This window comes from Sceloporus occidentalis, unplaced genomic scaffold (genome assembly GCF_023333645.1).
Source record: "Sceloporus occidentalis isolate IW3139 unplaced genomic scaffold, rSceOcc1.0.p SCAF_8, whole genome shotgun sequence".
NCBI classification, from domain to species: Eukaryota; Metazoa; Chordata; class Lepidosauria; order Squamata; family Phrynosomatidae; genus Sceloporus; species Sceloporus occidentalis.
In genome coordinates, this window is record NW_028316988.1 from 19,812,593 (window position 1) to 19,822,418 (window position 9,826).

Here is a 9,826-nt window from a genome sequence, read left to right on the forward strand (position 1 = left end):
GCCCTAAATGTGGAGGGCCAATGTATTTATCACTGGAGGTCTCCCTGTTGCTGAACCTAATATAGGGATGGGACTCCTTCGAAGTCTGGAAGTAATGCCCGACAACAACAAAGGGCAGAATGCTATTTAAAACCAGGATATAAAAGCAACTTCTAAAAACCAGTTTTAGCAGCTAGTTGGAAAACCAATTCCAAAGACTGCCTCTCCTTGAAAGGAAGATCCACAGCTGAGGGGCTACTACAACACGTGTCAGTCAAAAGAAACTTTCCAAAATGCAAGACTTTCCCCCAAAATACATTCAGCAAAACTAATGTTGTGTGCTCCCCCCAGTTTGTCCACTGCCTTTGAGACAGCTGACCATTCTGTCTTCTTCTTTCATTTGATTCCTGTTAGCTATGTTATACTAACCCGGTATTTCATCTTCTCTCTTTCCTCCTTATTGCAATTTCATTTATTTCTATTGCACACAATGGAACGTGGCGGCAGCAGAACAATTAAGAAATTAGCTGTAACACACACATACCCTTTGCAAATGATTCTCTGAATTCTGTTTCTTTGCAGCCTCCGTACAGAGAGTGGGGAAATGTTGTCCGAAGAGGTGGAAGAGTCAGAAGAATTCCACAAAGAGAAGCAACACCCCAGGGATCAAGAAGCTGAGACCAAGGATCCTATTACAGCCAAGGATTCCCATTTCTCCAGAGAACAACCCATAGGCTCAGCCATAACCAGCAGAGGATGCAAGGGGAGTGGAGGTAACTGTGATAGGGACAAGGTAACCATGATTATGGGAATATGGGAGAAGGTGGAAGAGAACATTTCCCAAAAGCAGATGGCTAGAAACTCAAGTCCTAGAGCCAAATCCGGCCCTCTTTGGGTACCAATTCGACCCTGCTTCCCCACTTCCAATTCCCCATCGGTCAAAGATGGCTGCATCTGCAAAAATAATGCAGTTTGATACTGCTATAACTGCCATGGCTCCATAGTATAGAATATAGAATCCTGGAATGTGTAGCTTGTTGTGGCACCAGAGCTCTCTAACAGAGAAGGAGAAATATCTCACAAAATGACAAATCCCAGAATTCCATAGCATTGAGTGGACATTAAAGCGGTGTCAAACTGCTTCATTTCTGCAGTGCAGATGCAGACCCTGGTTTTCCAGACCTCTAGATCAACACGCAAACCACTATAGCATGCTGGCTGTCTTGAAATGGAGCTAGTTTTGTTTTTAAGTTGTACTGTTTAAATTTTGTAAGCCGCTCTGAGTCCCAGTTTTGGGGAAAGGGTGGGATAATAATAATAATAATAATAATAATAATAATAATAATAATAATTTATATTTATCCCGCCTTTCCGCTGGGATCGAGGTGACTTATAATGCTATCAACATATAATAACACAACATCATAACATAAAGATAGACCCCCCTAGGGCCATCTAATTTTTGTTTCTGAGCCCTGCACATTTCCAGACCTCTTCTTGGGTACCTTTCTCTGTCGAACGTCTGCATTTCTGAAATGGTCCTCGAGGAGGGAATAAATTAGATCAGCGGCCGTTACATCCAATTTGCTTCTGCGGTTCCACTCGCACTTTAATACAGGCCGAAAGAGCAAACATTCTCTTCAATTATTATTACGAAGGTGTCTTGACTAACATCCTGGTGGCGTAAATCACGGGAGAGCCATGGCATCGGGGAGCCTTCCAAGGTTTACCATGGAATACAATTACGTGGGCTTTCCAGAACAAAATCATAACTTATCCTGATTGTGCTATTAAAAATGTGCTTTCTTCTGGGGTCTTTCTGACATAATTTAAGAGATCACATTCTTTAAGGAAGAAAAAAAAAGTCACATCTATCAGCTGGAGATGGCCCCAGACAGGGAATGATTTTAGTTTCTTGGTTTCATCCTAAGTTCATATTTCTTCCTCCTTCTCACTCAGCTTATAAGAAGCACATCCAGGCCTTATATATGAGACATCTGTATAATTTATATAGTCTTGTGGGCACCTCATCTGTGCAAATTATAAATGTTTATGTCAGCGGTTATAATTCTGAGTAACTGCTCTCATTCATACCATTTTAACCTAATGAAATATCATTTATGCCATAAAAAACCAACCCTGACCCAGATTGTATCTCGGTCGATAACAGTGCTGGCTAATAGAAACAATAGTACTAATGAATAACATGTCCCAAAAGCCCCAGGCCATATGTACATACGGTAATCTTTGTCTTTATTTTCAATGGTCTTTAAAAAGAAGCTATGCAAATTTCTATAAATGCTGTTTAAATGATGCATGCGTCCTAAGAGTCCGGAAGTTACGCCAAATCTGTGCTCCAGTCCTTAGGACTGGATTGTGGCTTTGGCACGGCTTCCGGACTCTTAGGACGCATGCAACATTTAAACAGCATACCAACAAAGTGACCCAAAGCAGCTTTATTTTGGCCTGTCTGCATGGGGCCATAGTTTCTCTTTCTGAAGCTCCTTTCCTTTTGGCACATGCAAAATAAACAGAAATGAAACAGATATCTTTAAATCTAAAGATAACCAAACAATAAAACTGAACGCAAAGGGATCTTGCAGCAGCACCTTTGAGACTAAATGAAAGACAGAACTTGGTGGCATAAGCTTTTGTAGACTTGAGCCTACTTCCTCAGATGAAGATGAAACTACACCTAAATTCTCCCACTTTGGGAGAAAGGTGGCATATGCATGACATAAATAAATAAATAAAATCTAAAATTCTCTTGCTTTCTAGATAATTTCGTGAGCCAAAAGAAGGAAGAGCAAGATACTGGTTCAATAAAGTATTCCAAAGAAGTCCCCCTTGGTAGTTCCATGAATGAGGAACCACAATGTTTGGCTTCAGCGATCTTTCCTGCTAAATTATATAGTTTCTCTCCTTCCAACTCCCAGTCGGATGCTGAATTTCATAAGGCTCGTGCCATCTTAATCAATATTTCTGGAAGTTCTCTTTCATCCTTAGAAGAAGCTGAAGACGCCCAAGACACTGACGTTAGCCTGCCTGAAGAATTTATCTTCCAGGATGAGCTTCAGGATGATCGCTATGGTGGGGTGTTTCATGATACTCTAACTGTACCAGAAATAGCAATAGACACATCATTATCATCTGGCAAGAGAGGCCACACTCAAATGTCTGAAGATCATTCAGATCGGGATGACCTGCCAGCTACATACAGCCAGAGAAAGACCCTGGAAGGTACGTCAGCCAGTGAAAGAAAAGATAGATCTGATTCAATGATATTATCAACTGATGGAAGCCCAAGTCCCAAGTCCCTTTCGAAAGGAGGATCCCACTCTGGTCAGAAAAACACAACGACCATGGGAAGGGAATCAACCTCTTTGAAAGATTCGGAGCCAAGGGCAGAGAGAGTGGACAAGACGGCTTTCCAAGGAGATGCTGAGCCAGTAGCTGTTTTATCATGCAGCGGGACATGTTTCGACAGTCCTAAGGATCGGAAAAAGCAAGGGCTGACAGAGGCCAGTAGCACCATTGAAGGAGATTGTAACGATGAGAACCCATCTTGTTCCAAAGCTAAGGATGAATCCATGACGCTTGAACCCAAATCCTGCTTGGAGGATGCGGATTCTGTCAATGATGGTTCAGAACTTCTAACAGGTGAGATGCAATTGTTTCCGTCACAAAATTCCTCCAAACCTCTCTCAGTTTTAGACAGCGGAAGTGGTTGTGTGGAGCATTCAGTTGGAGAAGGCCAATCCTTGGATGAAGTTCCTACCACCCAACTTCCCAAAGTGTCCATGAGTGATGATGAGATCGGCGTTGGCTCATTACGCCCCCAAAGCACAGAAGGAACAGCAAATGGAAATCAAAATGGTTCTATAATGGATAGCCAAAGCACAAAGGAATCTGGAATGGCAACATGCCTTTCAAGCTCATCCAAATCTGGGGAGTTCTTCTCACCTAAGAACCAAGATGATACAGCACTCCCCAGCAATGGACATCTGCCTGGAGTAGAGGATGAGATACTGTCTCCTGTGGATGAAGTGTTGTCTTATGAAAGCTCTGATCTACTGTCCTCCACCAACAAAGACGTCTCCTTCCAAAGTGAAGATCTTCCTGCCCCACCTGAAGACTTGAGTGAAAAAGGTTCTCATTTCAGCCTGCAAGACTTTCCATCCCCACCTGAACAATTTGTCTTCCCTGAGACTGGAGAGCTTCAGTATGCCACGGAGGAAGATGCATCCATAAAAACAAATGACTTGCCTTCCTTATCGGATGATCTCCAGTTGGAGTAGATTTCCCGTCGCTACCTCTAGCATTCCCAAATGTGTCTTCCTTGCCTTTGGGGCAAGGAAAACCATATAGGAGGAAAGAAGGACTTCATACAAAGTATGCTTCATTCTGGCAATTTGATGCGTCCAGTTTGTATTTGCACCAGGTTGTATCAATCAAAGCATTGGTTGTCTTGAGAAGCAACAAAGGTGCCATTGTCCAAAAAACAGATTGACAATGGCTTCTGCTAAGCCTTTCTTATCATTTGATGTTGAAGCAGAGACCACCTAGAATCCTAACATTGAGGGATGCACCACTTCTAATGGTGGTATATAGCATGGTTGTGTGCGGTTTGAGCATTGAACTACAACTCTGGAGACCTGGTTTCCATGAAACCCACTCTCTCAACCTCAGGGCAATGCAATGGCATACCTCCTCTGAAGAAACCTTGCCAGGAAAACCCCATGATAGTTTCACCTTAGGGCTGCCATGTCGGAAACAGCCGACAAAAACAACTTGTCCTGTTAGAAGATGGTAATCATGGCAGACCTATGGAGAAGAACTCAATGCTCAAATATTATTAGTGTTGTGGCATGTTTGTGCCCCAAACCCAGGAAAAAATGAACACTGAACCAAGAGAAACCAAACTCAGTGGATACCAAAGAACCACATGTTTAAATCATGGAAGGGATTTTTAAAAATATAAACAAATTGCACTAATTTCTTAGCTTTTATGAAGGTAATCTCAGATTAAATATATATATTTGGATCACTGTGATAGCAATGAAGTAGCCTAGAGAAACCTCTAATGACTTTTCAATATATAATCCATAGATCCCCCTACCTTCACATTTAATGAACTGGAAGAAGAGACTTTAGACATAGAGTAGGTTGCAAAAAAAGGGGGCTGTAAGGTGTTGTTTTGTACTATGAAGGGCTTTCTCCTGTGAAATTTGTGAATGAAAAAGTTAGTTCATCCGATTTTCAATCAACGTTCTCTGCTTTTAATTTGAATATGCGTTGAAATAACAGCAACGGTTCTGCGATTAAAATAAAACAAACAAACCAGTCTTACATGATATAGGAGCACATTTTTAGGACCCTCCTGATGTAACATATCATTCAGTGTCAGTTCCATTTCTTTTTTATTCCGCATGTTTAAAAAAATAACACACTAACAGAAATGAGATGACTGAATCCTGACTACACACAACAGGTTTAATTCAAGATGCCATGTCAGCTTGGTAAACCGAAATGAAACACTGAACAAATGCATAGAGGCATTGGCATTTTTGTATTTCCAAATGAAGGTTATGCTCTGGCTAGAGCATCTTATGTAGATCTTTGTCAAAGCAGGACATTCAATAAAGGTTGTTTGTACCGGAAAAAATTGCACAGTTTCATGAATGACAGTTGGCTTTAAACATTGGAAAGGATATATTGTGGAAAATGGAATTTGCCTGGTTTTTGCTGAGACTGTTTTCTCTTTTCCCAAACTAATTTTAACTACCTTTGTTGGAGGCTTTTTTAAACAAAGCTTGGAAAAGGTCAACATTAGGGATGCTTTAGTTGGGGATTTCCCATATTGGTGTGGGTTGATTGAAATGTTCGAGAATCCCTTCCGGTGATAGCATTCTTTTGTCATATGATATGATCATTGATGTTCAGATCCCCTTGATGTGACCTATTATCCCAGTAGATCCCACCATAAGCTACCATGCATACATGGAAGATAGTAACCACTCATTAACTCTGCTAAATGCAAGGAAAATCATGCGCATCTCTGAGATTTTTAGCTGTGTTATGTTGTTTACCATGGAACCCCAATATCCAGGGGCAGCTGTGTTGGCCACATAGCAAAGTGCAGTAACATCCAAAACCCACAAGGCAGTGATACTTTTATAGGGCCAACTCCAATAGCCATGTCGGCCACATAGCAAAGTACAGTGCCATCCAAAACCCACAAGGCAGTGATACTTTTATGGGGCCAACCCCAATAGCCATGTCGGCCACATAGCAAAGTACAGTGCCATCCAAAACCCACAAGGCAGTGATACTTTTATGGGGCCAACCCCAATAGCCATGTCGGCCACATAGCAAAGTACAGTGCCATCCAAAACCCACAAGGCAGTGATACTTTTATGGGGCCAACCCCAATAGCCATGTCGGCCACATAGCAAAGTACAGTGCCATCCAAAACCCACAAGGCAGTGATACTTTTATGGGGCCAACCCCAATAGCCATGTCGGCCACATAGCAAAGTACAGTGCCATCCAAAACCCACAAGGCAGTGATACTTTTATGGGGCCAACCCCAATAGCCATGTCGGCCACATAGCAAAGTACAGTGCCATCCAAAATCCACAAGACCATGATACTTTTATTGGGCCAGCCAAAATGCACATTATACGTGCCGCAAGCTCTTAATGCAAAGCATTTGGTCTCTTCCTAACAAAGGGGTTTGCGGACTCACAAAGGATTTAAGACAAGCTCACTCTCTAAGGCAGTAGCTTTTTATCTTGCAAACGGGATTTAAAGTTGGCTTTCTGGACTGGATCTCCCAGCATCCACATGGTCAGAAAGAGAAGGAGCCCACTTGCATGAACACCGCTTCCATACCATCTGAACTAAGGATGGTAACTACAACATCTTGACCCAAAAATGCAGGGCTAGGACTAACATTGTCAGTTCTTTTCTTTCCTGTGAAGTTGAAGGTTTTTGTGGCCGGCGTCCATCGTTTTTTTGTGGGTTTTTCGGGCAATGTGGCCATGTTCTAGAAGAGTTTATTCCTGATGTTTCGCCAGCATCTGTGGCTTTGGCATCTTCAGAGAATGTTGGCATATACTCCTTACAGTATATATGTATCCAGCTCTCTTCTATGCCAGCATTCTCTGAAGATGCCAGCCACAGATGCTGGCGTTGAAACCTCAGGAATAAACTCTTCTAGAACATGGCCACATAGCCTGAAAAACCCACAAAAAACTTTCCTTCTTTCCTTCCTTCCTTTCCTTCCTTCCTTCCTTCTTTCCTTGCTTCCCTCTTTCTTTCTTTCTTTCTTTCTTTCTTTCTTTCTTTCTTTCCTTGCTACCTTCCTTCCTTCTTTCTTTCTTTCTTTCTTTCTTTCTTTCTTTCTTTCTTTCCTTTCTTTCTTTCTTTCCTTGCTACCTTCCTTCCTTCTTTCTTTCTTTCTTTCTTTCTTTCTTTCCTTCCTTCCTTCTTTCTTTCCTTCCTTCCTTCTTTCTTTCCATCCTTGCTTCTTTCTTTCATTCTTTCTCTTTCCTTCCTTCCTTCCTTCTTTCCTTCCTTCTTTCCTTCTTTCTTTCTTCCTTCCTTCCTTCCTTCCTTCCTTCCTTCCTTCTTTCCTTCCTTCCTTCCTTCCTCCCTCCCTCCCTCCCTTGTTCTCCTGCATCATTTTTAATACTATTGCCTGACGAAGATGCCAATGGAGCCTCGAAAGCTTGCAACATATCTAATGTGCATTTTGGTTGCCCCAATAAAGGTATCCCAGCCTTGTGGATTTTGGATGACAGGGAACCCCAATGTATTCCAAATGGAGCAATGGGAGAGAAACTCTTTGGAAGACATTTATCGGGAAGCTTTGCCGAACAGAAGGACTTGCCTATAAAACAAGAGTGTTGATGAGACATAAAAACGGCGCACAAGGAACACGGCCGACATATTAAACCCCTTCTGCCATTACGTTCGCACACAGCTCCCGGCGTCGACAGCCAGATATATTGCCCCGGTCTGTCAACGGCCAGACTTTCAATATCAAGATTATTCTGACTTTCAAGGTCTAATATTTTCTTTGCCGTGGCTTTGATCAATATTAACCTCTCGGGTCAATAAATCTTGGTACTAGCCTCCGGAGAAGTCATTAGCTTTCATAGAAAATGATTATTTCTCAGTTAAACTCTGCATTTAATTTTCCCGTAATCCATCTTTTTCAGAGGCGGACGTGCGGCAATTCTTCGGGGCAGCTACTAAAAACAACAGCTTTGGTCATATAGAAACATAGTCCTATTTCCCCTCCGTTATGCTTTGGTTCATTTAAATTCTGTTTGAGAGAACAAAAATAAACTCACTCTTTTGTGTAGAAGAGAAAATGCTGCCAAAAAAATGGAGTTGGAACAAAACAAGAACAAATACGTGTATATATATATATATATATATATATGGGAAAAACTTCATTCTCATTGAATAGGAACTCTGTGGCTGGATTAGAGGAATTACAATTGATTTAACAATAATAATAATAATAATAATATGAGTTTTAATCAATTAGTCAGATTTAAATCTGCATACATTTGCTGATGAATTCAAACAAAAGTGTTTCAAAAGAAAATTGCAGGCTTTGATTTTAGTTAATGCATCATGTATTTATTTGCGTAACTGGCAGCTCAGTTTCCTCTGCAAAGAATATGAATCATTTGAAGCTTGCACTGTAGTTTTGTGCTTTCTTGAAGGCGTTTACAACTTCTCTCATAGACTCATAGAATAATAGAGTTGGAAGAGACCCCAAAAAGAGCCCTGATCCAGTCCAGCCCCATTCTGCCATGCAGGAACTCTCAATCAAAGCATCCCCATTGACAGATGGCCATCAAGCCTCCCTTTAAAGACCTCCAAGGAAGGAGACTCCATTACTTTCCAAGGCAGCTTCTTCTACTATCAAACAGCGTTTACTGTCAAGAAGTTCCTCCTAAGGCTGAGCTGGAATCTCTTTTCCTGGAGCTTGCATCCATTGCTCCATTGGGTCCTGTTCCCTGGAGCAGCAGAAAACAAGCTTGCTCCCTCCTCAATATGACATCCCTTCAAGTATTTAAATAGGGCTATCATATCACCTCTTAACCTTCTCTTCTCCAGGCTAAACACAATATTCCAGGTAAGGCCTGACCAAAGCAGAATAGAGTGACATTATTGACCTAGACACTATATTGATGCAGCCTAAAATTGCATTGGCCTTTTTAGCTGCCGGATCACACTGTTGGCTCATGCTCAACTTCTGGTCTACTTGGAGTCCTAGAATATTGTGTCCAGTTCTGGGCACCACAATTCGAAAAGGACATTGAGAAACTGGAGCCATGTGTCCAAAGGAGGGCGACTAAAATGGTGAAGGGTCTGGAAACCATGGAGCCCTATGAGGAAGGACTTTGGGAGCTGGGGATGTTTAGCCTGGAGAAGAGAAGGTTAAGAGGGGATATGATAGCCCTGTTTAAATATTTGAAGGGGTGTCATATTGAGGAGGGAGCAAGCTTGTTTTCTGCTGCTCCAGAGAATAAGATATAGAACAATGGATTCAAACTATAGGAAAAGAGATTCCAGCTCAACATTAGGAAGATTTCTGAGAGTAAGGGCTGTTTGACAGTGGAGTGTAGTGGAGTCTCCCTCCTTGGAGGTCTTTAAACAGAGGCCTAATGGCCATCTGCCAATGGGGATGCTTAGATTGTGATTTCCTGCATGGCAGAATGGGGCTGGGCTGGATGGCCCTAAGGAGCTCTCCTTACAATTCTATGATTCCTCTTCTGTCGGAGTAATGGAATATCTCCAACATTCAGCCAATAGGATCCTTGCTG

General features: G+C 41.9%; 1 pseudogene; it reads left to right on the top strand.

Moving 5' to 3' along the window:
* Nucleotides 1–3,341: 3,341 nt before the first annotated feature.
* Nucleotides 3,342–5,552, top strand: LOC149308128 (uncharacterized; annotated as a pseudogene).
* The last annotated feature ends 4,274 nt before the right edge of the window (nt 5,553–9,826 follow it).